Source organism: Orcinus orca, chromosome 16, assembly GCF_937001465.1.
Source record: "Orcinus orca chromosome 16, mOrcOrc1.1, whole genome shotgun sequence".
Taxonomy (NCBI): domain Eukaryota; kingdom Metazoa; phylum Chordata; class Mammalia; order Artiodactyla; family Delphinidae; genus Orcinus; species Orcinus orca.
The window spans coordinates 13258276-13286073 of NC_064574.1; the positions used below are offsets into that span (position 1 = coordinate 13258276).

The 27798-nt window shown below is 50.4% G+C and overlaps 1 protein-coding gene and 1 pseudogene across 1 annotated transcript in view; one reads left to right on the forward strand and one right to left on the reverse strand.

Moving 5' to 3' along the window:
* The window catches only part of PREX1 (phosphatidylinositol-3,4,5-trisphosphate dependent Rac exchange factor 1), a 201649-nt gene that overhangs the window by 25422 nt on the left and 148429 nt on the right, over window positions 1-27798 (forward strand). The window lies entirely within an intron of this gene.
* LOC105748697 (ADP-ribosylation factor 1-like) lies at window positions 9594-11297 on the reverse strand (annotated as a pseudogene).

Sequence of the window (27798 nt, forward strand, 5' to 3'; positions counted from 1 at the left end):
AGGAGAGGACTCTTATTATCCCCATTTTACAGACGAGGGAACTGAGGCCCAGAGAAGTACAGGAACTCGCCCAAAGGCCACCCAGTTTTTTTTTTTTTTTTTGCTGTACGCGGGCCTCTCACTGTTGTGGCCTCTCCCGTTGCGGAGCACAGGCTCCAGATGCGCAGGCTCAGCGGCCGTGGCTCACGGGCCCAGCCGCTCTGCGGCATGTGGGATCTTCCTGGACCGGGGCACAAACCCATGTCCCCTGCATCGGCAGGTGGACTTTCAACCACTGCGCCACCAGGGAAGCCCTGGCCACCCAGTTTTTAAGTGGCACACTGTAAGTTCATATTTTTAGAAATCCTGTGACGATTTGCAGCCACAATAGTTTGGTCCCGTGTCATGTATGTTAAAGACACTGCTCTCATAAAGGTCAGTGCTGAGAATGGACCATGGCTCCTGGGGTTGTTTTGGCCCACTCCAAGAGCCTCAGGACGTGGCGAGTGGGACCCTCCTGCCATCCGAGAGGCTGTGTGCCCTCTACTTGGTGCTGACCGTGGGCAAGTTGTGCGGCCTCCCCATCCTCAGTTTCCTCATCTGTGAAATGGGGGAGGAGGGGAGGCGAACAAAAGCCCCGCCTCCAGGCCTGTGTGGTGAGGAGTCGAGGAAAATCCTGCTTCGGGGGTTTGGACAGAGCCTGGCGTGTGTAAGTGCTCAGTGGTTTTCAGCTGCTGTTACTTTCACTGTTATTATTATCTTTATTTTTATTGATGGGTAGAGTGGTAAATAGAGTGACCAGCTGCCTTGGTTTGCTTGAGACTGTCCTGGTTTTAAAACTAAAAGTCCCGGGCTTCCCTGTGGCACAGTGGTTGAGAGTCCGCCTGCCAATGCAGGGAACACAGGTTCGATCCCTGGCCCGGGAGGATCCCACATGCTGCAGAGCAACTAGGCCCGTGCACCACAACTGCTGAGGCCAGGTGCCACAACTACTGAAGCCTGTGCGCCTAGAGCCCGTGCTCTGCAACAAGAGAAGCCACGACAATGAGAAGCCCACGCAACGCAGTGAAGAGTAGCCCCTCCTCGCCTCAACTAGAGAAAGTCCATGTGCAGCAGCGAAGACCCAACACAGTCAAAAATAAAACAAACAAACAAATAAATTAAAACAAGAAAATAAAAAAAAAAACAAGAAAAAAACCTAAAAGTCCCTCATCCCAGGAAGCCCCTCAGTCTTAGATAAACCAGGATGGTTGGTCACCCTCTGGTTAAAGTACTTATAAATAAGTTTAGGCCTGCCCTGGCATCAGCTGAGCCTAGATTTGAATCCAGCTCTGCCACTTGAGCAGGTCACTTAGCCTCTCTGTGCCTCAGTTTCCCCACCTCTAAAATGGGGAGTGATTGTTGTACCTAACTCGAAGGATTTTTATGAGGTTTAAATGCGGTCAGGAGTAAAAGGGTTTGGTGGAACAGTTACACTGAAACTACCTGGGGGGCCCAAGTGGACTGGAGAGAGGCTGAGACCATGTTGAAGGCTTGGTGTGGGTCTTCCCCTCCCCCACAGCTGGCCCCGGCTTCTGAGTCAGGCCGGCTCCATCCTCCACCACATCAAAGTTTTCCCAGGGCCCCTTTATGGCAGGGGCTGCTGGGCCCCTGGTGCAGCGGCTGATGAGAGCAAGATCCTATCTGCATGGGTGGAGGTGCCCGGCAGCGGGGAGGCAGCCCCTGCCCCTCCCACACAGGCCCTCGCTGGTCCTCTTGGGGTGGGCAGAAGCCTGCACGCCAGCAGGACCCCACACAAGCTGGTCAACCTCTCTGCTCCTCATTTTCCTCCTGTCTAAATGGCGATGCTAGAGTCTCCCCGTGGGGTGCACGGGAGGGCCCCTCCAGTCTTGGGCTATGTTAACAGAATGCATCTTGGACCGAACTGGGTCCCAGATAGTGGTGTTTGAAATACTTTACTGTGAACCAACCGATGCTTTGAAAGCACACCAGCTCCAGGGCGGTGGTGGGACTGTGCTGCTCAAAGAAGGGTTCCAGGATTTATAGAAGTTGCTCTTTATTCTTAGGCGGCTACAGACAGTGTGTTGGGGAGCATCTTAAACTCGGTGGTTGCGAGGGTCTCCGTGCAGTGAGCCCCTGCCACCCCCAGCCCAGTGTGCAGGGGAGTGTTGAGAATTAAATGGAGGAAAAGAAGTGGCTTCTCAATAAATGGTAGCTGCTAATTTTTTAAGATTGAACTTTTATTTATGTTTACAGATTTAAGTCAGGGTCTCGCAGAGATCTGAAAAGATTCCAACGTAATCCCAGTAGGAGGACAGATACACAGCCCTCTGCAGACTCATTTAGTCAGATGACAGTGACTATAGGATATACATTTTACTGAGCACGTACTGTATGCGGAAGCCCCAAAGTCCTTGCTCTCCTCTGGGTTTGCTCCAGGGACCGACAGCATCCACAAGGGAGTTTGAACCTACTCCAGCGCCACTGTATCAGAATCTGCTCCTAACAGGCCCCCCGATGATTTCCAAGCACGCTGCAGTTTGAGAAGTGTTGGCTTAGCTGTTTTTCCCTCCTTCAGTCCCTCCAACTACCCTGTGAGGTAGAGCTCCTTAAAAAAGGGGAAACTGAGGCACAGAGAGGCTCAGTAACCTGCCCAGGCTCACGCAGCCAGCAGAGTTTCTAAGAGTCTATGACAAGAGGCGGAGGCAGGATTCGAACTCAGGCCTCCCTGCACCAGAACCCTGCTCTTGACCGTCATGTTTCCACTCAGCGGTGCAGCAGCTGAGAATGTGGGAAAGGAGTGGGTGATTCTGGCGGGGGAAGGATTGGCCTCCGGGGCACCCTGATTGAGTTGGGCCTGCAGAGAGGGGGAGGTCTCGGCCAGCAGAGGGGTGGGGTGATCAGTCCCCAGAGCGAGCCTTCATTTGCCCATCCCCGCCTGGCACCTGGCAGGAGGCCCCCGCCCCTTCTCTCTGCTCCAGCTTCAGGAGCTGTATGGAAACCCTGAAATGCAGACCCTCCTCATACTGCAGGGAGATCTTGGCTGGTCCAGTCAGTAGCCCAAGAGCTGGTCAGCAGCAGTTGGTTAGTAGTGCCTGCTTACTGTAACAGAGCATGAGGCAGCTCTTGAATTAAATGCAGTTAAAGAAGAATAGGAGCAATCTTTTGCTAATTAATCAAATCCCCCATCTTTATTGAGCACCTCCTTTTTTTAAAAAATAAATTTATTTATTTTATTTATTTATCCTTGGCCTCCCTGGTTCCCCATCGCTGGGCGCGGCCCTCTCCAGTTGCGGTGAGCTGGGGCCACTGCTCGCCGCGGTGCGTGGGCTTCTTATCGTGGTGGCCTCTCCTGTTATGGAGCATGGGCTCTAGGCGTGCGGGCCTCAGCAGGTGTGGCTCGCAGACTCCAGAGCGCAGGCTCAGCAGCTGTGATGCACGGACCTAGTTGCCCCGCGGCATGTGGGATCCTCCCGGACCAGGGCTTGAACCCGTGTCCCCGGCATTGGCAGGTGGACTCTTAACCACTGTGCCACCAGGGAAGCCCTGTTGAGCACCTCCTGTGTGCCAGATGCTGTACTAGGTGCTGGGGACACAGGAGTGAACAAAACAGACAAAGTCCCTGCCCTGGTGGAGCTGATGTTCTAACAGGGGGGGCGACAGAGAAATAACAAGTGCAAAGGAGCCGGACCATTCCAAATTTTAACACCTGCATGCTGGGGTGGAATCAGGGCAGGGAGGATGGTGGGTGTGGTGAAGAGCGACCTGGAGGAGGTTCTGCCTTCCGCTGGGTGCTCAGAAAAGGCCTGACCTGGGAGCAAAGCCATGAATGATGTATGGGAGCCAGGTATGTGACACTTTTGGGGGAAGAGAGTTCCAGGAGGAAATGGCAAGTGCAGAGACTGGGAGGTGAGCGAGAACTTGTTGAGTTTGAAGTGCAGCAGGTGCTGGAGTGGAGGGAGGGAGGGGAGGAGATCAGGTGAGGAAGGTAATGGGCACTTGGGCAGAGCCTGGCAGGTAAAGGTGAGCGGGGCTGGGGGAGGCCCTTCCTCCTGGCGCGGCGGGCAGACCTGGAGGGCTGTAAGCCGGCGGGAGTATGGTCTGATTTATGTTTTAAAAGGGGCCGCTTGGGTCAGAGTGTGGAGGCTGGGCTGTAGGACCAGCAAGACTGATTGGTGGCAGTAACTGGCAAAGGATGGTGGCAGCTTGCACCAGGAGGTGGTACAAAGAGAGGGTGACAAATTCAGGATGGTGACAGAGCTGGCTCAGACTTGAATTGGTGGTGGAGGAATGTGGGAGGTGAGGCTTTTCAGCAGAGGGGAAGTTAGACCTTGACTGGTGTAACCTGGAAGGCTTCCCGGAGGAGGTGTAGGTGGTCAGGATGGGTGTTACAGGCTAGGGGACATTCTGGCAGTAGAAATCCATGAGCCAGGGCCAAAGTGGGTTCCTGTGAAGGGCAGTGGGCTCATATGGCTTATGTAACCTCCTTCCCACCCTTAAAGGTCACCAGCTCAGAGTTGTCCCTGAGGTTTCGAAGCTAGAGAAGGGATTAAGGGTCAAAGGTTTAGGTCTCCCCCTTGAGTGCGGGCAAGAAGACAGCTAAGGGAAGATCAGGACACCCAGGTGGAGGAGTTTTGAGGCTCTTAGCCCTGGCCCTGGCTGGACGGCAGGCCTGTCACCCACCGTTCCTGGACCTCGGTTTCCTCAAGCATCAAGTGGGGTACCAGGGAGGTGCAAAGCGAGCCTGCGGCAGCCTGGCAGGTTGGAACAGAGGTTGCCTGCCGCCCCCGTGCCAGGGCCCAGAGCAGCTTGGTTTGCAAGGCGGCACTTTCTGGGTGAGAACAGAGTTTTTGAGGAGGGCGTGGAGGGGGGAGGAAGGGGGGCTCTTTCTTTTTTCTCTCTGGACAGATCATTGTGGAGGAGCGGGCTCACAGAGGGGCAGTGAACAGAGACAGCGCTGTGGGCCTCTTTTTGGGGGGGCGGGGAGGGGAGAGGGAGCTAGGTTAGCTGTATGGGCCACTTAATACCCATGAACTTGCAATTAAATGCGGAAGTGGGAGACAAGGGGGTGGTCAAAGGGGATATTGTTCTGGCTCCGGAGAGAAGGGCGGCTGGAGCCCTGGGGAAATGGCCAGCCTCCAACATGAATGGGCTTCAGTGTCCTAGGGGGGCTGGAGGGGGCAGGGGGCCGTCATTTGGCCCTTTGTCCTGTTCTGCTGGACCCGGCCACAAAGGCCAGCTTGATTCCCGTTTGGTTTCTTTTGGGGGGCCGAGGTGTGGGGGGTGCCTCGACCCCAGCTTGGCCCCCTCCCAGGGCCCCAAGCAAAGTGTTCCCTCTGGCCATGAGGGGCTCTCTAGAAATGCCCCTCACTGTGATTGAACTTTGTTTTTTCTTGAAAATTTTTAATTTTAATTTTTTTAGGCATGTCTTACGTACAATATTAGGTGTACAGCTTGATGAATTTTTACATGTAATTTATCTGTGTAACCTTCACCCACATCAGCTGGTAAATATTGCCAGCACCCCAGAGGGTGTTCCCTCCCAAGTCAGTATCCCTCAAAGTAACTACTGTTCTGATTTCAATCATCACAGATTAGTTTTGCCTGCTTTTGAACTTTATGTAAAGTAGAATCATACAGTATATGCTCTTTTGTGCCTTTTAATTTTTAAAATATTATAAATATACATGTATACATAACTATATATGTATATATGTGTGTACCTAAAAATTATATATACATATACTATATATTATTTTTATATGTATTGTATGTAATCATTTCCATGGTTCAAATTAAAAAGGCATAAGTAACGCAGATTAAAAAGTCAGCCTCCCAGAACTATGGAGACAGTGAAAAGATCAGTAGTTGCAAGGGATTGGGGTGTGTGGAGGGGTGAAAAGGTGGAGCACAGAGGAGTTTTAGGGCAGTGGAACTGCTCTGTGTGGTGGCATAGTGATGGTTGCATGTCATTATGCATTTGTCCAAACCTGTAGAATGTACACAACATAATGTAAGCTATGGATTCTGGGTGATTCTCGGTAACGTATCAGCGCACGTTCATTGATTGGAACAAATGCACCACTCTGGTGGGGGACGCCGATAATGGGGGAGGCTGTGCGTGTGTGGGGCAGGGGGTAGAGGGGACATTTCTGTACCTTCTGCTCCATTTTGCTGTTAACCCAAAACTACTCTAAAAAAATAAGTCAAAAAAAAAAAAAGTCAGCCTCCCAGGTCCCGCCCCAAAGCTAGCCGCTGACCTTGGGCCCTTCAGATGGGACACACCCCTTTTGTTACAAGAAAGTGATGGCCTGTTGTACTCACATTTCTGCACTTGGCTTTGTCCCCCTTTCCACCCTGTATCCTGGAGCTTGTTCTATAATAGCACATAGAATTCCACTGGATGGATGCATGGTGGCTTTTTTTTTTTTTTTTTTGTGGTACGCGGGCCTCTCACTGTTGCGGCCTCTCCCGTTGTGGAGCACAGGCTCCGGATGCGCAGGCTCAGCGGCCATGGCTCACGGGCCCAGCCGCTCCGCGGCATGTGGGATCTTCCCGGACCGGGGCACGAGCCCGTGTCCCCTGCATCGGCAGGCGGACTCTCAACCACTGCGCCACCAGGGAAGCCCCATGGTGGCTTTTTTTAAGCTGGTCTCCTCTTGATAGACACTGAGGTTGTTCCCATCTTTCGCCATTACAAACGATGGTATGACAGATGCAGACTGCTTCACACCTGTAAGTTCATTCATTTCTGGGAAGGGAACTTTTGGGTTAAAGGGTATATACATCTGTTTTAGTATTTATTTATTTAATTTTCCCTTCCAGTTTTATTGAGATGTAATTGAGCTACAGCACTGTGTGTCAGCATAATGATCTGACTTCGTCCATCATGAAATGATCACCACAGTAAGATTAGTGAACGCCCATCATCTCCGGCAGATACAAAACAAAAGAAACAGAAAAAAGTGTTTTTCCTTGTGGTGAGAGCTCAGGATTTACTGTCTTAACACCTTTTATGAATAACATACAGTGGTGCTAATTGTATTCGTCATGTCGTGCATTACATCCCTAGTATTTGTATATCTTATAAGTGGAAGTTAGTACCTTTTGACCAAATTTTCTTACGCCCTGCCTCTGGTAACTACGAATCTGATCTCTTTTTCTGAGTTTGTTTTCTGAAGTATAATTGACCTGCAACACTATGTTAGCTCCTGGTGCATATCGTAGTGATTTAGTATTTCTATACATTACCAAGTGATCACCCCAAAGGGTCTGTCCATGTGTAATTTATCGCTCATCTTTAATTACATGACAGATATGAATGCAAAATCTCCTTGTAGAAAATTACAGACAAGGGAACCTTTTCCTTCCTATCCCTGGCCCCCACCTCCAGTGTCTCTTGTTACTAGTCTACTGTGCAGTGTTCCAGATCTTTTTCCCTGTGTGTTTGTGTCGTTGACATACATAAACATGAACCTGTGGAAAAGACAGGGTGTGTTTTTAAGCGTGTGCATTTGTTTAAGTAAAAGGCCTCAAACCGAGGCCATGTTTAAAGCTGTAGGCTCCGGAGCCAGCCTCCTGGTTTAAATTCTAGCTCCGTCCCTTTACCTGCTCCCTGAGGGTAATCTCTTGTGATCACCCAGTATTCCGCAGCCTTGTTCACTGTCTAGGGGATCTTTTTATGTTGTTTTGCACACTTCCAGCTCATTCCTTCTAACTTCTGCCTACTCTTTCACAGGACGATTATACTGGAGTTTATACATCCGTTCCCCTCTTAATAGGTATCTAGGTGATTCTTTTTCCTTTATATTAGGAATTCTCAACCTTCACATAATTGATAGTTTGGGCTGCGTAATTGCTTGGTGTGGGGGGCTCTCCTGTGCACTGTAGGGTGTTTAGCAGCATCCCTGGCCTCTACCCACTAGATGCCAGTAGCAACCCCCCTCCCCCCAAGTTGTGACAACTGAAAATGTCTCCAGACATTGCCAAGTGTAGTGCTGAGAAGTGCTACAGGGAGCATCGTTCTTCAAGCCTCCCTGTACGCATGGGCAATGGCATCATTATTGTATTGCTATCTCACAGATAAGGAAATGGAGGCCCAGAGAGGTCGAGTCATTTGCTTAAGGTCACACAGCAAATACATGGCAGAACCAGGATTTGAGTTCATGCTCCTTCCCATTTTGAGGGCACCCACCAAGTGCCAGGCATGCATGGTTCTAGGCTGAGGTGGGTGTTTAATGGGTGCTAGCACCGACCCAAGCCCCTGCCCTCATAGAGCTAGCATTCTTGCGGGAACGGCAGACAGTAAGCTAGTCATATTAATAGATACCTGACTCATCTGGTGGTGGTTGATGGGTGAGGGTGAGGAGGTAGAGAGTCACAGTAACAATGCCACCTGACATTTAATGATATTTTACAGTAATAAATGATGTTTAGTGAGGGTTTAAATACATCAGTTACCGTTCTAAAGAGTTTCGCAGGATTGACTCATTGAATCCCCACCAAAAACCCCTATGACATACCATTAGTCTTATTCTCATATTGCAGATAGGGAAACTGAGGCACAGAGGTATTGAAGTCCTTTGCCAGGAAGTGGCAGGGCCGGTACAAGGACCTGGGCTGCTAGAACTCTTAACCATTGTGCAGGCCGCCCTCATGCCTGCTCTAGGACCTACTTCCTGGGTGGTCGTGAGGGTCACCTGCTCTAAGAGTGTGACTCAGTGTGGTTCGCATGGAGATAAGGACAGAAACTGAGAGTAAACGTTTAAAGTTTTATAGCAATTTCACAGAGTAATTTTATGCCAGTTTAGTCCAGGACTAGAAAAATTAGGCATGTAGTCTGCCTTTTTACTTTGTTTTTCTAGTAATTCACTTTTATTGCAATTTTCGAAAGTATTAGTCTCAAACGGATTAGAAATTAAAGACAAAAATAGTTCTTCCCAACAGATAGTTGGAGGAATGCTGTGTTAGGATGGGGAAAGTGCTAAGAGCAGGCCCTGGCCCATGGTATGACCTCCATAAATGTGAGCTTTATTATTAATCTGTTGTTCTGACATTTGATTCTCTCCATATAAGCTCCTTACCCCTGGGAGCTAGAATGAGCTGAGGGATCTTCTTCCCATTTAATGGATGAAAAAATTGAGGCCCAGGCAGGTTAGGTGTTTAGGATTGGCTGGCAAAGTCTAGATGCTTGGGGATCTTTTCTTTGCTGACCCTGCCTGGGCCATGATTTTCATGCCCCTCTCCAACCCAGGCAGATGGATAGGCCCTGACCTGCACGCTTCCCCGTGGACGTGCGGTTGGCCAACAGCCTGGAGCCCTGGTTAAGCAGGTCCTAGAGAGAGACTGGGCTTCCCTGGGGACTGTAGGCGGCTGGGGCCCCTCATCAGCCCCTCTCTTTGTCTCCGTGGCCATGACAACCTGGCTGGATGCTTGGCACATCCAAACCCAGCCCCCAGCCTGACCAGCCGGCTTCCTCCCTGGCTGAGGCCGCCCTGGCAGGCTGCTGCCTGGCTGGGGAAGCTGCCCCCAGCCCCCATTCCCCTCTCTCCCACTGATGGGGGCTCCTGGGCAGGCCTAGTGCTGCCATTTCTTTTTTGTTTGTTTTGTTTTTTGTTTTGATTACTAATTATGTATTGAAAGCAGTAAGAGGTTCCACGACACCCAATAAACCAGTTCTGAGGTTTTCCCCAAGATAAAGTTTAACAGCTCCAGCTTCTTCAGTGTTTATCAAAATACAAAAGAAAAAAGTAGAGGTTATCATTTTTCGATGGCAGATCTGACCCTTGCAGGCTGAGGGAGTGAAAGCACATGTAGACAGGGGCTCCGAGGGGCTGGGGCTCAAGGATGACCAGCCGCGCTCCTGCTGGTGAGACCCCAGAGAGCCCGGAGCAGGCAAGCAAGGGGACTGCAGGGCTTCTGCTCAAACCAGAGCATTCCAACCTAAGTGCCCATGTTGACCCAAGGAAAGGCTGGGGATCCTCCAAGGGGTCTGAGAGCGGTGGCTGCAGCCTCCAGCCCATCTCCTGGGCAGCCACGTAAGCACAGATACAAGCACAAACGCTATGGGGTGTGGGATGACCCAAGACAGAGCAAATCACAGGGACCCCCTATTGTGACTATGCAGAATGGATCATAGCTGATTCTGCCCCGTTTCATGTTCCCAATGGGAAACAGACCACTGGTGGACTGGACTCAGGCCATTACTGCAGAACCTACACTAGGCACATTTCTCCCTTCTGTGTGTCCAAGTGTTCTCCTTATCTTGTATTTGTAACTATTTTTAAAAATGCACTGAGTTTGGGTTAAAAACCAACCACCAAAATGGATCTCAACACAGATGTAAGGCCCAGAAAAGGAACATCAGGCTTTTCTGACACAGCGACTCCTGGATGACCCGTGTGCCTAAAATCCCTTCTCAGTACTAAACAATGGGTTGGTTTTCTTTTTATAATTAAAAAAAGCTGAGTAATATTGCATAGGAGTACCAGAAACTGCCTCATTGGAAACAAAAACCATTTACGTTAAATAAAAACCCAGGTGCAGGCAGCGTCTGCACACTTACAGCACAGTGAAGCACACCGTGACCGACCATGGAGACGGCTTCTGGCCCTCACACCCCAGGGGCACGTTTGCCACATGAGAGTAAAGCGAGGGTAGAAGGAGGGAGTGAGAGGGGAGGAGAGAGGAGTACAGCTCACTTCTGGTTCTGGAGCTGATTGGACAGCCAGTCCAGTCCCTCATAGAGCCCGTCCCCGCTGGTAGCACAGGTGGCCTGAATGTACCAGTTCCTGTGGAACAGAGAGTGCAGACCCAGCTTGTCCGCGATCTCAGCTGCATTCATGGCATTGGGTAGGTCCTGTTTGTTAGCAAACGCGAGCGGAACGGCGTCCCTGAGCTCGTCTTCTGCCAGCATCCTCGTGAGCTCCTCTCGGGCCTCATTCACACGCTCTCTGTCATTGCTGTCAACCACGAAGTCACATGAGACCTTGTGTGTTCTGGAAGTAGTGGCGCCACGGAGGCCGGATCTTGTCCTGGCCGCTCACGTCCCACACAGTGAAGCTGATGGTCTTGTATTCCACGGTTTCCACGTTGAAGCCTGGAGTGGGAATGGTGGTCACGATTTCACCCAGCTTCAGTTTGTACAGGATGGTGGTCTTTCCCGCAGCATCTAGGTCCACCATGAGAATGTGCATTTCTTTTTTGCTAAAAAGGCCCTTGAAGAGGTTTGCAGAGATATGCCCCACGCTGTAGACCCGTGGGAGCAGCACGGGCCAGAGAAACCCTGGGCGGCCGCGGCGCTGGTGCTGCCATTTCATGTGGGAAGGACCCCCAAACTCAGGCCTCTGGGGGGTCCTCCCTCTGCATCCGGGCCTCTTTGCTGCTGGCTTTGAGCACACTTGTGTTCATTCTCCCCATTTGCTTTCTGTCCCCAGCCCTGCCTCCAGCTTCCTACTGAGCTCTCTGTCAACCTGGGTCTGTCCCTTCCCTTCCCTTCCCTCTGCTTTTCCTCCTCGGTCATATTCTCTGTTTCTTTCTCTGTGTCTCTCCCTCTCTCTGTCTGGCTTCTAATGCATCATCATTTGCAGATTGGTCCCTACATCTGAGACTGGGGCTGCCTCAGAGACCCCCAATGCAGGGCACCCTTGGGGACCCTTCCGTGCTCAGAGAAAGGACTGCACTTTCTAGGTGCTTGTTTGCAGAAAAGCTGCAGCTCCAGCCACCACCAGCCCAGTGAGATCCTGCTGCCCCAAATGGGGTAAGGATGGTCTTCCGATCTTGCGAGGGAGGAGTTTCTGTTGTCCCATGGAGGGGTCTTCCAGGTGAGGGAGGGGTGGTCCTCCCACCCTGTGAACAAGAGGCTCCTCTTGTCTCGTGGGGTTTCCTCCTGCTGAGGGAGGTGGCCCTCTAACCCGGTGAGGTAGTCTTCCTGCCTGGTTAGTAAGGCATCCTCCCCTGATGGGACGGTCCTCCTGGTCAGACCCTCTTAGGAGGAGGTGGGCTGCTGAGCCCCCTTGCTCTGACATTTGAGCCAGCCGTGTGAAGGGCTTGGACTCAGAAAACCCAGAATGATTTCTTCCCATGCACCTGGGAGAGGGCCATTTCCCACTGTGGGTCGTTAAAGTCATCATTTATTAATGGCCACAGCTATCCCTATAGATATGAATAAATAGTGTTCCACTACAATGCCCTAGTCTTGTAGGATCCTTGAAGACCTTAGAGGGATCTAGATAAGAGCCATCTCAGTCTGGCCTTTGACTGGAGTCCAGAGAGAGGAAATGATTTGCCTGTGTGAAGTTGCAAACCCAGATGCCCATGGGTTGACAGGTAGAGTAGCCAGGTGTAGGAAAAATGACGTCACCTCACCATCTGTCTTTTCGTTTCTCTTGTTTCAGCATCAGCCTGGATATCTTTAATCTCCATGTGCCTTGGTTTTTTCATGTATAAAACAGAGATAAGAATATTTGTCTCATAGATTTCTTTAATTTTTTTTTAAATTGAGATACAATTCATACACTGCAAAATTTACCGTTAACAATGTCCATACCACTGGCTTTTATATAGTCACAAGGTTGTGCACCATCACTGCTTTCTAATTCCAGAACATTCCATCACCCCAAGAAGAAACCCCAAACCCATTAGTAGACCCCCTCCATTCTTCCCTCCCCCATCCCTGGCAACCACCAATCTATTTTCTGTCTCTACAGATTTGGAATTATACAATGTGTGGCTTCTTTCGCTTAGCATGACTTTTTCAAGGTTCATCCATGTTGTAGATGTGTCAGAATTTCATTCCTTTTTATGGCTGAATATTAGTCCATTATCTGGATATATCACCTTTTTTTATCCATTCATTAGTGGATGGACATTTGGGTTGTTTCCACTGTCTGGCTGTTATGAATAATGCTGCTATGAACATTCGTGTACAAGTTTTTGTACAGACATAGGTTTTCACTTTTCTTGAGTATATATACCTAGGAGTGGCCTCATGGCTTTCTTGGGAAGATTAAATGAGCCCTTAAAAGTACAACTCTTGGGACTTCCCTGGTGGTGCAGTGGTTAGGAATCTGCCTGCCAATGCAAGGGACATGGGTTCAAGCCCTGGTGCAGGAAGATCCCACATGCCACGGAGCAGCTAACCCCTGTGCCACAATTACTGAGCCTGTGCTCTACAGCCCGCGAGCTACAACTACTGAGCCCATGTGCCACAACTACTGAAGCCCGCACGCCAAGAGCCCGTGCTCTGAAGCAAGAGAAGCCACCGCAATGAGAAGCCCGTGCACCGCAACGAAGAGTAGCCTCCGCTCGCCGCAACTAGAGAAAGCCTGCGTGCAGCAATGAAGACCCAACACAGCCCAAAATAAATAAATAAATAAATAAATTTATAAAAAAAGGAAAAAAAAAAAGTATAACTCTTAGGACAGGTCCCAGCAATAGCAAGTACTATATGTGTGCTAGCTCTTACTATTACAAAACAGTACCTCAAGCCTTTGACCTTGATGTTGGAGAGAGCGATGCCATTTAACACTTATCGAGTGCTTACTGGGTTCCAGGCACCTGTCCTATTGGGTGGCTGCCCTTTTACAGGTGAGGAAACTGAGGCACAGAAGCAGTAATTGGCCCACGATCACACAGTGAGGGCATGGCAGGGCTCAGATAGCAGTGAGCCTGGCGGGTGAGCTCCAGAGCCCTGACCCCATGCCTTCTGGAGGACCGGAGGTCCCGTGTCCCATGTCCCGTGTAAAGGGGCAGCTGAGCAGCAGTTCCCGTGTGGGAACACAAACCCAGTGTTGCCAGATCTCCTGACTTTTTAAAGATGTTTTCCAACAGCTGGAAACATGGAGTCTTGTGTATGAAATCACTCAATTTTTAAAAGTTGGCAACTCAGTCATATTTTTAACAGACACTGTGTTGGCCAAACAAAACACGTCTGTGGGCCAAGCCCGTGGGTTGCCAGTTTGCACACTCTGCCCTTGGGGCGACTTGTTGGGTGGGGAGGGGCGTCGCTGGGCCCCCGACCTTGACTGCGGGCATTTCTGGACCTTCCCTGGGGGTTTCGGGCTCATGTCTGTGCCAGTCGTGTTTCAGTCTGGCCCCTCACTGGCATGGTGGGCTTGGTGAGGGCCCCAGTGGCATCTGGTCATTTGGGATGCCTGCCTCTCCCCCCCAGGGTCATGAAACCATGGCTCGCTCATAACGGGTGCTCGCTGTACAGCCCCTGCCTTTGACTTTAGGAGTTAACTACCTTTCTACAGCTGGAAGCCCCCTGGCGCATCAGGGCCTGGGATCTAGAGTCAATCTCTGGTTCCATCCCCAGCCCTGCCCCATCCCAGCTGTGACCTTGGGCAAGTTGTTTAACCTCTTGGTGCCTCTGTTCTCTAATTTGTACATCCACAAAATGGGGCTAACCCATTATTTCAGGAATTAATACGTAGCTGGTGCTCAGGGTGCATGTGGAGCCCGGCTGGTTGCAGCAGCATAACGTAGTGACGTGGGTGCAGGCTTGGGAGCCGGACTCCCTGGGTTCGAATTCCAGCTCTGCCACTCACCAGCAGCATAATCTCGGGGCCAGTGACTCTGCCTCCGTGTTTCAGTTTCCTCATCTGTCAAATAGGGGTAATAATAATACCTACGTTATGGGGTTGATGTAGCACGTAGGACAGTGCCTGGCACATGGCAGGAACCCAGTAACATCAGCCATCGTTAATATTACACACACACATAAGCGCAGACAGACCTGCAGACAGATGCAGGAACCACCAAGGCTCTGCCATCTGGCAGAAACAGCGCGAAGGTGACTATTTCCGCGTGCGTTTCTCTGTGTGTTTACTGCAGGGAGTGATGTGAGCGTGTGATGCGCGAGCGTGAATCTGCATATGGGCCTGAGCTCGTTAGCGGGGGTGCTATATTCTGCATAGGCATTGCCACGCATTAGTAGAGTGTGTACATTATGCGTGCATGTGCTCGCTCTATTTCCTTTTCCTCCAGAAATAAACACATGCTGGGGTTCTTGGGCAGTGAACCCAGCCACCTGAGCAGCCAGTGATGTTTGAGCTGATTGGGGAGGGCAGGTGGCCACAGGTGGTCGGTGGATGGAGGAGTTGTTTGCTGCTCCTGAGGTCGGGATGTGGCAGGGAAAGTGTTGGGGGCGCTGAGGGCTGGGCTGTGGGCCGTGGGTATGACCCTGCCGGCCGTGGCCTTGGGGGAAGGCTCTGCGATTTGACTTTGACCCTTTGGGCAGTCAGCGCAGGTTTGGCAGGCCCAGCGGACTCTGAGTCTTTCTCTGCTTCTCCTCACCTTCCCTTTCTTCTCTGCGGCATATTGCAGGCACTAATTTAGGCAAAAGCCCCTTGGAGGCTAAGAAAAGCTGAAGCACACAGAAGTAACAGAGCAGAATTTAGCTATCTGGAGAGGCAGCCTGGGCGACTGAATTTAGCCTCTGTTTCTCCCCCACCCCATGTTCTTTTTTCCCTGTTAAACTTCTCAGATTACCTTGCTGCCCACTGCCCTCCTACTCCCATTGAGCCTGGTGGCTCTGGAGGCCTTTGTTCACCTCTTTTCTCTTTCATTCCTGGAAAACTTTCTGGGGAGGCCAGTGGGACTTCAGGCTGCTTTTGAAGAGGTGAAGGGGTGAGATTTTGGGTCATTTTCCTGTGCTGGTCTGAGGATGGATTCAGTTACTTTTTCTTACTGTTAGCTGATACATATCAAGCACTTCGGGTGTATCAAGCTGTGTCCTGGGCGTTCGACGCCCGTGAGCTCGCTTAGTCCTTCTGACACCTTAATGGAGGTAATTCTTATTGTTCCATTTTACAGATGAGGGAACTGAGGCACAGAGAGGTTATGTCACTTGCCCAGGGCCCCACAGGGAGGAGAGGCTGAACCAGGATGTGACCCAGCAGTGCGGTTCTAGGGCTCTGGCTCCTCAACACAGCACTGTGCTTCCTTTGTTGACGGGTTAATTCAGTATATTTTTTGAGCCCCTACTATGTGTGTGGCCCATTTTTCTCCTTCTTTCCTCCCTTTCACTTCATTCTTTTTCTCCTTCTTCCCTCCCTCCTGTTCATCCATCCATCCACCTATCCATCCATCCACCCATCCATCCATCTCCATCCATCTGTCCATCTCCATCCATCCATCCATCCATCCACCCATCCACCCATCCACCCATCCACCCATCCATCCATCCATATATCCATGTCCATCCTCCCTCCTATCCGTCCATCCACCCATCCATCACTCCACCCACCCATTCATCCATCCATCCATATATATCTATCCACCCATCCATCCATCTCCATCCATCTGTCCATCTCCATCCATCCATCCATCCACCCATCCACCCATCCACCCATCCACCCATCCACCCATCCACCCATCCATCCATCCCCTATCCACCCCCCTATCCATCCATCCACCCACCCATCCATCTACTCATCCATCCACCCATCCATCCATCCATCCATCCATTAGTGTTTCCTAAGACTTACTGCGATATCAGTCTTATGATTTTTGTCATATTCATATACCGGCTACAACATGATTTATATAATATTTTTACTTAATCTGACCCTCCTTCCTTTTTTAAAACTTCAGTCTCCTCTTTTTTTTAAAATAGTTTTTAAATATATTTATTTATTTGGCTGTGCCAGGTCTTAGTTGCAGCATGCGAGATCTTTGATCTTTGTTGCGGCATGTGGGATTCCCAGTTGTGGCACACAGGATCTTTTAGTTGTGTCATGCGGCTTCTTCGTTGTGGCATGCGAACTCTTAGTTGCGGCATGTGGGATCTAGTTCCCTGACCAGGGATCAAACTCGGGCCCCCCACATTGGGAGCGTGGAGCCCCTGCCACTGGACCACCAGGGAAGTCCCTAAAACTTCAGTCTGCTCTTAAGCAAGAGCGTTCATGACTCATGGATTTGATAGGATAGCCGTAGTTATTAAGATCAAGATAAAAGTGTTCTTGAGTGCTGCCCCTAGGTCGCCTCTCCCCAGCCTTGCTGGGCCCACCCGGAGAATCCTGTCACACGGTGAGACAGAGATCGCAGCTCGACGCCAGGCCCAGGGTGGCTGGGTGTCTTTCTGACCAGAACTTCCCAGCTGGAGGACAGTGGGGAGGGTGCCATGCTGTGGTAAAGAACTCTGGGAGGCCACCAGAGATCGCCTCCGGCTGGAGCGTTAGGGAGAGGTGACATTTGAGCCGGAACCCAACATAAGAGCTTAGATTTTGATTCTTTAAATATTTTTCTAGTTCCTGGTATGGGTGTGTGCTGGGCATACGGGGTTGACGGGAGCGTTATTCCTGACCTTGTCGGTCTCACAGCTGGGGTGCTTGGGGTGGGTGGGAGACAGACAGAACCTGAAAGAATGAGTCACAGATCACTTCAGACTGTGTCAGGGCTGTGAAAACTGTAATGCAGGGGGTGGGGTTGATAGCGTCAGGGGTGGGTGTGGATGGCCTGTGTTAGGAGGGCAGGCAGGGAGGCCCGGCAAGGAGGTGGCATTGTCACTGAGCCTTGGGAGGGAGCAGCCGCGTAGAGTACCTAGAGTTGTTTGGGCAGAAGGAATAGCAAGTGCAAAGGCCCTGGGATGCGAGGTGGGCGTGAGGAGCGGTGTGAGTGGGCAGGTGTCTGGGGCCAGATCTTTCCTGGCGAGGTAAGGAATTGGGATTTGTTTCCAGGTGCTTGGAAAGCCGGCCTTTGGCGGGGTGAGAGCAGGGGAGGAACGTGAGTGGGTTGTGTTTTTACAGGATCCCTCAGTTGCTGTGTGGGCTGGAGCAGGAGAGGCAGCAGGCTGACCAGGGAAGAGGCAGTGCCGTAGTCCAGGTGGGAGTTGGTGGTGGCCCTGACCAGGGAGGTGGCAGAGAGGGGACAGGCGTTTAGAAGGTGGCGCCGACAGGATTTGCTGGTGGTTGGATGTGCAGGGAGACCCAGGAGACTAGGCTGAGGCAAGGGGTATGTGCTTTTAGGGGCTGACTCCACCTTGCAGGGCCCTGAGGGTGAGCCCCTCCTCACCCACCTCCCTCTCCCCCATAGCTGCCCCGAAGATGGCTCCAGGGTTTGTCTGAGTGTCTAAGTTGGAGGCTTGAGGAGGGAGAGAGATCTTCCAGCCAGAGCTCTGTGAGGGAGGAGTCACAGAGCATTTGTGGTTCCCACGCGGCCCGGGGACCCCCTTCTCTGAGCTCTGCACAGGAGGGTCTTTGCGGGGCTTCCTCCTTCCATTCATCTGTGGCTCTTTTTTCTCTCATGGACAAGGGTTGTCTTCCTATGACTGATCCGTGCATGAGAGAGGCTGAGTCTGAGACAGCCCCAGATGGACTGTGAGGCCGCAGAGATGCTCATGCATGCGTACATTCATTCCTTCACAGACCTGCCCACCACCCTAGGTGCTATGATAGTGAACAAGGCCAGGAGCTCCTCACCCTCCTGGAGCTTGCATATGGGTGGAAAGACAGACAGCGAACAAATAAACAAGCAAATACACAGAGTGCCAGCTAGTGATAAATGCTAGTGAGGAAAACAAGGCAGAGACGGGGATAAAGGGTGCAGGGGTGGGAGTGAGTTGCTCTTCTTAGGTGGGCTGAGTGGGGATGGCTTCACAGAGGTAGTGATGTTTGAACAGGGGGCTTTAAGAAGTTAGCCATGGGAGCATCCAGGGAAAGCATTCCAGGCTGAGGGAACAGTAAGTGCAAAGGCCCTGGGGCAGGGGGGTCATGCTGGTGTGGTGAAGGCTCATGTGGCTGGAGCAGCTTGCACGGAGAGTGGCAGGAGGTGAGGGCTGGTGAGAATGTTGGACCTGATTCTCAGTGGGGTAGAAGCCACTAGAGCCCTTGGAGCAGAGGAGGGACATGATCTAAGACTCAGAGAGGCTGAGGCTGCTTGACTGGACAGCAGAGAAGTAACTGATAAGAACAGAGTGAAAGAGCAGAGGAGCTCTCAGTTGTTGAGGGCTGGAGGGCTCCATGCAGGCGTGGGTCTGGGAAAGGGGAGGGGTGGGCAGTTCCTGGCAGTGGACAGGTCAGCGTTTGGGGTGGCTGGGTGTGGGCTGGCTGATAGCCTGGCCCTGCCATGGACAGGCTGTGTGACCCTGGCGAGTGACTTATCCTTCTGCAGCTCAGTTTCCTTATCTGGAGCATGAGGATGATAACAATACCTACCTCTGAGGGTTTTGGGAGGATTAAATGAGATACTACATCAAAGTGCTTATGCCGGGCTTCCCTGGTGGCGCAGTGGTTGAGAGTCCGCCTGCCGATGCAGGGGACACGGGTTCGTGCCCTGGTCCGGAAAGATCCCACATGCCGCGGAGTGGCTGGGCCCGTGAGCCATGGCCGCTGAGCCTGCGCGTCCGGAGCCTGTGCTCCGCAACGGGAGCGGCCACAACAGTGAGAGGCCCGTGTACCGCAAAAAAAAAAAAAAAAAAAGTGCTTATGCCTTATGCTTGTGGCTGCTCAGTCCATCCTGAGCTCTTAGGAAGAGCTTCCTGTTGATATTCACCCCCTCCCCTCCCCCTCCTCCCCTCCTTCACCTTCCCTCTCCCTTCTCCCCCTCTTCTTCTTCGTCTCTTTTCCTTCCCCTTCCCCCTCCTTTTCCAGAAAAGCACTGTGGTGAGGGCTAGAGTCAGGGACTGAGGCTCAGTAGGTTGTCCTGGCGGTGAAGGTGGATGGAGACATTGAGGAAGCCGTTGCCAGATTTCATCGTGAAGCTGGACACTTCACCCATGACACATAAAGGACTTGTTTCATTATGAATGGGTGGTTATTTGGAAGGAGTGGGCATAGCTGGACTTCTGAGTTCCTAGCTAAGGTCAGGGTTTTATTTAGTCAGTGGATGGTGGACTCTCTGTGTGAGTGACTGAAAAAGGAAACCAAACTGATTTAAACAAGAGAGGAATGTAATAGCTCATGCAGCTGGGATGTCAGCTTCAGGTAGAGTTTCATCTAGGTGCTCAGTATTTGTCTCTGTTCCACTGCCCTTCCCATTGCCTTCATTCTTATGCCCTGTGTGGCTCAGGTGGAGGTCAGGTAACACCCCCTTAAGCTGCATTGGGGTGCTTTACTACGAAAAGGGGAAACAAGCTGATGGCAAAAGGCGAGATGCTTGAAAGAGGGGAGAGCCCTGTGTGAGGTGGGTGTGGGTGGGTCTTTGGGTCTAAGCCCAGTGTTCTGCAACTGAGATTTCTAAAGGATATTTGAGGACTGCTTTCATGACTCATTCTTGGATGAATTCACTTCACCCAGGTTACATCATATCCTCAAACATCTGCCCTCCATGCTGCAAAAGGCTCTAGGACACTGCCTGCTTGGTCCTTGGGTGGTGGAGAACAGGGCTTCATGGTGGATGCAGTCTTAACAGTAAAATGTTCTTGGCTTACAGAACACTTCCCATGGGTCCTTTAAACACATCAAGTGAATTGCAAGTTCCATTTGGGTTTGCACACGACCTCTCGTGGTCCCCTCTCCAGCTGTAGAGGTTTGGGTCTGGGTGCGTTCACCGTGAAGCCTCTGGCAGTCCGCAAGTTAAGTTTAGTCACCACGTTGGCAATTTTCTGAGTTTTTCTTTCCCTGGGTATTTGTGACTTCCCTAATTTTTAGGTTTCTTAAAAGCAAAGAAAATAAAACAAACCACAGTCGTATTTCCAGACCCCAGCATCTGGTGGCCACTTATAATTTGGGATGTTTGGGAGAAAAAAGTGTTTTGATCATTCTTCAAAATTAGACTTTAAAAATGTATCATTGGGTATTTCTATATTAAAAGTTTTTTTTTTTTCCTTTTAAAAACATTTTGCAACCAGGCTTCTTTAGGGATTTTCTTAGTCCTTCCCCTACTCTGCAGATCTGCTTATAAAATTCCTTGCAAAAATGGGTTTTTCTTTTTTGCAAGAGGTTTTTTTTTTTTTTTTTTCACCTTTGTATAAATCTATAATGTTGTAAGCAGCAGAAAGAGGAAACGAACTAGAACAGTGCTCAGGTCTTTGAAGCAGTCTCTCGTGGATCCTGGTTGGCCAGAGGCTCTGCTGCCAGCGGGGATTTGGGCATCCGTTGCCCCTTCAAACACTTGTTACATGTGATGTTTTGGAATCAGCCTTTTTTTTTTTTTTTTTTTTTTAAAAAAAAGGATCTTTATGATGCCTTTTAATAGAACTCATTGGAACCGTTTCACCTGGTTAGAAGATTGGTATGTTCAGAGGTGACGTGTAGTCCCGTGGGCTAGGCAAGCAGACGCAGCTGTCAGTGTTTCCAGGGTTAAAAGAATTCTCTCTGTCCCTCTTCAGGACGCTGGTGCACTGCCCACCACCATGGGGGGGAAGGAGGGCGTCCTGAATGGCCTGCCCGGCTTTGCGAGACTTGCTGGCCACCAGTGAGGCCCAAGGAGTGAATCCCCAGAGAGTCATCAGCATGCTGTGCTCAAGGGGGTTTCTGAGAGGTGCCTGGAGTATGGGGTGGGGAGGGGGCTGGGAGGGTCATGGGTCATAGGCCAGAGATGCTCTGACCCAGCCCAGTGACCTCTTGCCCTTCCCACCCCTCCTCTTCCCACCCCTCCTCTCCCTCCCCTCCCCCACTCCCTTTCCTCTCTTTCTTTCCCCTCCCCCTCCCACCTCCCTCCTCCTCTCCCCGCCTCTCTCCGTGCGCTCGGCCTTCAGAATCCTTGCTCTTCACCCCTTGGCTCTCTGCCTCTTTGCATGTAATGTCTTGGGTCACAGGTGCTGGGGGTCTCTGTAGGATTGATTCCAGAAGGGGATTGGTTTGCTTCTTCTGAGGACACATGGATTTTAGATTTTCGTAGTTGTTGCTCATTTGTCCTGCAAAGGGGTCTCACCACTTGCCCTCCCCCTTCCAACGTAGCACCAAGGTCCCTTTCCCAGGGAACTTTGTGCAAACCTAGATTCCTGGGTCTGCCGAGTGGCGCTGCCCTCCCCCCTTCCTCCCCTCTGTCTGGGGGCACCCCAGGCACAGTCCTGCCTCACCTTCTTCCTGCTGCTAACACCCTCCCCGAGGATCCACCGAACCCTCCTCCTTTAGGCCTCTCTCCCCTCAAATACCCTCTGCAGAGAGGCCCTCCCTGGCCGCCCTGTCTGAGAAAACCCGCCTTCCCCAGCTTTACCCTTCCGCGTAGCACCTCTCCTCTGGGTCCATCAGGATGTTTGTCGGCTGGTTGGGCATGTGTCTCCTTTTACTAGAAGGCAGCTCTGCGTTTCTCTTGTTCCTGCGACTCCATTGCCTGGCCCATGGTAGGAGGCTGATAAATATTTGTGGAAATAATTTGGGGGAATGTACTCAAACTTTTTTCTCCAGCTGGGACATGGGGGGATCAAAAACCTCAGAGGTACACAGGCTTAAAGGGGGAAAGAAGAGGGGCCACTGGCCGGGGCTTATCGGAGGAGGTGAAATCTTGAAAGTTGGCCGTAAAAACCCAGAGAGGCTGGCCAGTTGGGAGGAGTCCTTGTGGCCGAGGGGCTGTGACCATGGGGTGAGAGGAGGAGCCCCCGAGTTTGTATCTCAGCAGTGATTCCTGAGCTTGAAACTGGCTGGGACAGCTCTCCTGCCCTGGTGCCAGGCCCCCTGCAAGGGGTTTTGGGAGCCCTGGGTGGCACAGTGGCTGGAGCTAAGCCTGAAGCCAGTTTCTTGGGGCAGAGTGGACAGCAGTGGAGGACCAGTGGCTCTTAGCGTCCTTTGCATTTTTGTGAATGAATCTGAATGGTGCTCCCTGGTGCTGTTAGCCCTCACTGATTACTGGTGGGGGGCTGTTACAGGAGACCCCAGGCAGGGTACTCACAAGCAGATCAACACTTCTTAAATATATAAACTTTATTGAGATGTAATTTACGTAAAATAAAATGTACCCATTTAAAGGCATGCCTCTATCAGATTTCACCAGGCTGGGCCCACTGGCTACAGGCAGGGGAGCCAACAGCTGCTTTCTGCCCAGACAGCAGGGCAGGGAGGGGCTGCTGAGGGGTCAGATGGGTTCAGGAGACGCGCTGGGCACTTGTCACTCAAGGTTTCACACCCAAAGGTCCACTAGCCTTTCTCTTCTGGTGGGTTTGTGGTTCCCGTGAGCAAGTCAGCTTCTTGCCCCTGGTGACGAGGTTTCTCCAGGGAAGGCGGGGAGGCCTTTAGGTCCAGGAGGGCCCAGCAATCTGCATATCTAGGACAACCTCACTGTCCCAGAATGATTTGTACCAGGAAGAGGACTGTGACCAAGAATCCGCTGGAAATAGACACTAACATAGCAATATTGGGAGTGGGGGGGTGAAGGGCTAGATGAGGACTTTACCTTGTGGAGGTATCCTAAAAATAAGTTGAATTTTATCCTTTCATTAATTAGGATATAGGATTTAGGATACAGTAGCAACTTTGCATGAATTCTTAGATCAGTAAAGAGGGACTCAAGTGTTGGTTTTTTTTTTTTTGCGGTACGCAGGCCTCTCACTGTTGTGGCCTCTCCCGTTGCGGAGCACAAGCTCCGGACGCGCAGGCTCAGCGGCCATGGCTCACGGGCCCAGCCGCTCCGCGGCATGTGGAATCTTCCCGGACCAGGGCACGAACCCGCGTCCCCTGCATCGGTAGGTGGACTCTCAACCACTGCGCCACCAGGGAAGCCCTGGTGTTGGTTTTTTTTTCTCCATTGGGGGATGCGTAATTTTTCTGATGAAATTAAATGGTCTGATGTGATGTCATTTCACGTAAAGTTGCCGTTTTCAGTGTGATGGTAAAGACTATGACGGTAAAGAGTCATTCTGCAAAAGCATTAGAGCTGGTTTTCGGTGCTCACGCCTGCCTCCCTTTGATGGTCTGATCACCTCCTGGAACTCTGCTATCTTGTGTCCTTCCTTTCTGTGTGAAGTGGTCCACCTGCTAGGTCCTCATGTGTTTACAGCTTTGCCAGCACCATGTGCTGTTTGCCAACATCACTTTCATCGATGTCATGAAATCTAGCATCTCTTGCAAAACTTGCAGTTTCACTTTGCAACCGATTTGCTTTCATTTTGCCTCGTATTTTGACTGTGGCGTATTCGGGACAGCGGGAGCTGCAAAGATACGGAAGGGATGCTAAGTAGAGTTTGCTGTTTGGGGGATAATTTTAGAAGTGGTCAGCTTGTTTGGAATATGTTGAAGACAGGGTGACCTTTCTCCCTGGGAGGACTTGGATGATGGGCGAATTGGAGTGGACCGTGGAGCATTTTAGGATGTGTCTTTGTTGCGGAGAAGTTGCCGAGTGGTCCAGGGGACCAGTCTCATTCCTGAAACGAGCGGAGACGATTCAGGGGCAGTGCCCGGATGCCGCGGGTTCCTGCTTTTCCTTCTGTGCCGCTGCTCAGTCTGTTTGCTGAATCCTTCTCTTCCTCCTGGCCTCTGATTGTCGGGGTTTGCCAGGCTCAGCCCATGGACCTCTTTCCATCCCAGTACTCTCATCTCTCCTGTGGATTTCACAGTCGTGTGGCTACTGCCTCCTTACTGTTGCCACGCACGTGGATACCTTATAACATCTTATGCTAAACCTGTATCAAACCGAGTTCCTCATCTTGCCGGTGAAACCAGCTCCCCTCTGTCTTTCTATCCCAGTTAATGTCAGCTCCATCCTTCCAGGTGCTGAGGCCACAACACTCCCAGGGGTTGTGAATACCAGGAGAGGGGTTTCACTGGGGTCCATCTCAGAAGCTGCTAACCTCATGGCTCTCTTGAGCAACGTTGCTGTGAACCTTGCTGAAACACCTCCTGGTGCCTATGTGCCGGAGGAGTGGAGGTGCTGGGTTGTGAGGCCCCCTTTGCTTGTTTTTCTCTTATTAATGTATCTTGGAGCTTGTTCTACTATCAGTACATAAAGAGCTTCCTCATTCTTTTTCACAGCTGCACAGTTTTCTGTGTCTTAAATGGACCATCATCTGTTTAGAACTGTTTAAATTGTCCTGTAGTTAATATCCTTTTTAACAGCATTTCTGTGCCTGTGTATGAGGATGTCCCCACTAGGAACTGGGCTGGGTCACCTTCAGCTGTCAACAGGAGATCATTGCTCTGCCCTGCATCCTTGCCTTGCAGAGTTCTGATGCTCATGGAAAGTGCTGTAGGCGAAGTGTGATGTGACTGTGCCTGTGTTCAATTTGAATTTCCGCTTCCTCTCCTAAATCATAGATGAAATGTACCTGTCCTTTAGCCCCTGTATGTGTTGATGTAATGAGAAAATTAACAACACCCAGCATTAGTGGACTGTAGCTTTCATAGCAACTTCATAGCCAGGCACTTGCATCTGAGCTTCCTGATAACCCCTGAAGGTTGACCCCTGCCCCATTTCAGAAGAAGAAGGGGAGTCCCTTATCCAGGATCCCCCAGTGAGTTTGTAGCAAGGCCTGGGTTTGAACCCAGATCTTATCTGTAGGCCACTGCCCTTTTTGCTCCATCCTCTAAGTCTGGCCATAAAAAGCCAGTTGAGAGGATGGGGCCGGGGAACCTGACTTGGGGATTCTTCTCTGCACAAGTTCAGAGAGTTCTGCCTTGGGCCTCCCTGGGGAGGAATGGTGGTGTCAGCCATAGACCAGTGTATTAGTCTGCTCAGGCTGCTATGACAAAACACACAGGCTGGCGGCTTAAACAAGACGTCTGTTTTCTCACAGTCTGGAGTCTGGGAAGTCCATGATCAAAGGGTGCGCAGGCTGGTTCTTGGTGAGGGCTCTTTTCCTGGTTTGTAGCTGGCTGCCTTTAGGCTGTGTCCTCAGCTGGCAAAGAGAGAGCTCCGTTGTCCCTTCCTCTTATAAGGGCACTAAACCTATGTTGAGGACCCCACCCTCACGGCCCTATCTAAACCTAGTTACCTCCGAGTGCCCCACCTCTAGATACCATCACACTGGGGAGTAGGACTTCAGCAAATGAATTGGGGGGCAAGACAGAAACATTCAGTCCCTAACAACCAGGATTGCAAACCTGTGGTTTCTCGGGCTGCATTTGTTGTGTAGATGTGTGTTATTTGGCCAGTAGATGATTTAGCTTGGTCAGCACAGGGTTTTTGTTTTTTTTTATATCTTAAAATTTTTCTTTTAATATCTGTATTGGAGTATAGTTGCTTTACAATGGTGTGTTAGTTTCTGCTGTATAACAAAGTGAATCAGCTATACATATACATATATCCCCATATCCCCTCCCTCTTGCGTATCCCTCCCACCCTCCCTATCCCACCCCTCTAGGTGGTCACAGAGCACCGAGCTGATCTCCCTGTGCTATGTGGCTGCTTCCCACTAGCTGTCTGTTTTACATTTGGTAGTGTATATATGTCCATACCACTCTCTCACTTTGTCCCAGCTTACCCGTCCCCCTCCCTGTGTCCTCAAGTCCATTCTCTATGTCTGTGTCTTTATTCCTGTCCTGCCCCTAGGTTCTTCAGAACCATTTTTTTTTTTTTTTAGATTCCATATTTGAGCACAGGGTTTTTTAAACTTTTGATTTTGAGATAATTTTAGATGTCAAGCAAAGTTGCAAATATAGTAGAGTTCCTGTATATCCTTCACCCAACATCCTCTTATGTTAACATTTTATATAAATGTAGTGCAATAAGGAAACCTAAGAAATCAGTCTGGATATAGTACTGTTAACTAAACTACAGAATTTATTTGGATTGCACTCGTTTTCCTCCTGATGTCTTTTTTCTTTCCAGGATCCAAGCCAGGTCACCATGTTGTAGTTACATATCAGGTCTCCTTAGTCTCCTCCTAATCTGTGACAGTTCCCCAGTCTTTCCTTATCTTCATGATCTTGACACTCTTGAAGAGTACTGGCCAGGTGTTCTGTAGATTGTCCCTCATTTGGGTTTGAGGTTGTGCATTATTGGGAGGAATACCTCAGGGTGATGTGTCCTTCTCAGTACATCCTATCAGAGGCACATGGTGTCAGTATTTACTGCTGCTGATGTTAACCTGATCACTTGGCTAAGATGCTGAAAGTCAGGATTCTCCAGGGCAGTTACTATCTTTTCCTTTGTAACGGCTGGGTATTTTGGGGGAAGATCGAGACTATGGAGATATCCAAATTAGCTTAAAGTTTCACCCACAAAGTTTAGCGTCCATCCGTCTATCTTGCCTGTGTCGGTTCTTACTGGAGTGTTCTAATGGTGACTTTTTATTTCCTTCCTTCCTTCTGCTTTTATTAACTGGAGCTCTTCTGGAAGGAAGAATTCTCCCCTGTTTACTTATTTATTCATTCAGTTATTTATATCAGTATGGGCTCATACACCAGTGCTGTCATTATTTATTCTGTTCAAATTGTTTTGACTTTGGCCATTGGGAGTTCTCTCTGGTTGGCCCCTGTGCTCTCTTAATATGCCTCCATCCTTTTCTTTTTTCTTTCTCTTTCTTTTGAGCATTTCTTTACTTGGTACCGTGTGATATTCCAGGTTCATCTTGCATTTCCCCTATTAAGATAGGGCTAAGGCTAAGGCCCTGGAATCAACTGCTATCCAAGGAGCTCTGGTTCCTTTTATTGGAAGATGGTATTTAGAAACCGAGATCTGGGGGCCAGGTGTGCTTGTTGCTACTCTGACTGCATGTCACTGCTTCTGGGCCCTGTTGGTGGATAGAGCTAGGAAATGTACATATATGTGCTATTCACACATGTGCACACATCTATATTTCTATAGGAGTCTCTCTGTATATAGTCATCCCTTGGTATCCAGGAGGCATTGACTCCAGGACCCCCGCAGATAGCAAAATCCGAGGATGCTGAAATCCCTTATATGAAACGTCATAGTATTTGTGTGTAACCTATGCACATCCTCCCATATACTTTAAATCATCTCTAGGTTACTTATAATACCTAATACAATGTAAATGCTATG